Below are 2,482 nucleotides of genomic sequence, written 5' to 3' on the forward strand. Positions count from 1 at the left end.
AGGTGCGGCGGTCCCAGCACTGGAGGCTGAACTGGCTCTGGCCAGGAAAATGCTCAGGCAAGCCATCAAAGAGGCCAAGAATAGGGCATGGCTGGAGCTATTGGATGATATTGATAGAGATCCCTGGGGACGCCCCTATAAGGTTGTGCTGGGCAAGCTCAGGCCCCCGGATAAACCGGTTTGTGAGATGTTAACACCGGAAGAGATGTCCTTGGTGACGGCTGGGCTTTTCCCTCAGGACATCAGGGAACTTGAGAGGCGCCCGAGAAACGTGGTCCAATGGGACGAGGACTTCTCTGTAACGCTGAGAGAGATCGAGTGGGCGGCATCCAAACTGAAGCGCAGCGGCAAGGCACCGGGACCTGACGGCATAATGGGCGGAGTTGTCAAAGAAGTGACACCCGAATGTGCGGAGCTGCTCATGTTGTGTTTCTCCAGATGTCTGCGGGAGGGGGTGTTCCCGTCCTGCTGGAAAACGGCGAGGCTGGTCCTCCTGAAAAAACCGAATAAGCCTGATCTTCTCCCATCATCATACAGACCGATCTGTCTGTTGAACGAGGTCGGGAAAATGTTCGAGAGGATTCTGGTCAGAAGGGTAAGAGCTAGCGTTAGCTGCGGAGTGGGTCTATCCGACTCGCAGTTTGGATTTAGGGCCAAGCGTTCAACGATTGATGCGGTGCTGCGATTAAGGGAGTTTGTCGACCCTGTTTACGAAGAGGGCAAAGTTGCGGTTGCAGTGTCGTTGGACATTGCAAACGCTTTTAACTCCCTTCCCTGGGAAAGTGTGCGGCAGGCGATGATTGACAAGGAGGTCCCAAATTACTTGAGAGAGATCACCGAAAGTTACTTATCGGATAGATGGTATTGCTACGTTGATTGCAATGGCAACATGGTTAAGTCGCCCATGACATGTGGTGTCCCCCAGGGCTCAGCGTACGGCCCCGAAGCGTGGGTTCTTACCTACGATAAAGTGTTGAACCTGGATATCTCTGAGGAGATTAGGATATTGTGTTATGCGGACGATCATTGATTGTGGCCTTAGGTGATAGTCTGAATGTTGCGAAGGCCCGAGCAGAACTGGGAACCGCCTCGGTCATTAGGAAGATTGAGTTATTGGGGCTGGCTGTTGCCCCTGTTAAAACTGAGGCAATGGTGTTCTCGCGAGCTCACAGATTTGTGAGAGATAAGGAGATAGTAGTAAAAGGGGTGTCGGTCCCCCTGAATGCCTCACTCAAATATCTGGGGTTAGTTCTTAGTCGCAAATGGAACTTTAGGGAACACTTTGTACAGGTATTGCCTAGGGCGGAGAGAATGGCCCTTGCGCTGACAAGGTTAATGCCCAACCTTCGTGGGCCCGGGGAGAGATCCAGGAGATTGTATAGTGCTGTAATACACTCAATAATTTTTTATGGCGCACCAGTGTGGGCTCCGACTCTACCCGCTGACCGTAGGGTGGCGTCGGAAATAAGAGCGGTGCAGCGCAGGATTGCCCTGCGGACAGTGGCTGCATACCGCACGGTATCCTACCCGGCGGCCTTCTTATTGACAAGGGTAATTCCTGTGGACTTTTTAGCGGAGAAGCAGAGGCAGGTGTTCACCGACACGAGAGCTTTACAAGAAGAAGAAATTACAATTACAAATCGTATGCATAATCGTATTAGGGAGAAAGCCTTGGATGATGCGCTTGGGAAATGGGCTGAAGCATATATCAGACCGAGCACCACTGCGGTTGAACTTAGGGAGGCCATAGTCCCAAACCTCATGGGCTGGTACAAGAGGAAGCACGGTTATTTAACGTATAGGATAACGCAAATCCTGACGGGGCACGGGTGCTTTAATAGCTACCTGCGACGGATAGGAAAGGCCCCCCGGGAGGACTGCTTCTTCTGCCCGAGCCCCCGGGATAACAACGTACATACGCTTGCAGAATGTCCGGCCTGGGCAAATGAAAGAGAGGAGTTAGTGCGGACCTTGGGTGGAGACCTTGGCTTGAACTCGGTAATACCTGCTATCTTGGAATCCCCTGAAAAATGGACAGCGTTCGGGAAATATTGTGAGAGAGTGATGGTTAGGAAGGAGGAAGAGGAGAGGGCAAGGGAGGCTCAATTTAGACAGGATGTGGTCTTTGATGATGTCGACTCAGATGGAAACCTGGATATCTAAATACTTTAGTATGGATTAAGTTTCATTTTTTCTTTTCGATGGATCTGTTTCTCGTTGTGGTATCAATAGACCGTTTTTTGTGTCTTCTTCTCTAGTTCGAAGCCTGTAAAGTCGTGAGCTTTCAGCTCATGTTCTCCAAGGGGGTGGCCCTGAAGTAATACTCTCCAGTGGTTCCGGGGCCACCCTCACTGTGGGTCCGTGTGGGCGTTTAGATGGATTTTTAGCAGGTAGGCAATCGGAGAAGGCCACCAACTTCAGTTAGCCCTCGGGCTGGCTGAGACCGGAAGTCACGCCCGGTTGAATCCTGCACTCCCCTGTA

This window comes from Wasmannia auropunctata, unplaced genomic scaffold (genome assembly GCF_000956235.1).
Source record: "Wasmannia auropunctata unplaced genomic scaffold, wasmannia.A_1.0 LD336111.1, whole genome shotgun sequence".
Lineage (NCBI taxonomy): Eukaryota > Metazoa > Arthropoda > Insecta > Hymenoptera > Formicidae > Wasmannia > Wasmannia auropunctata.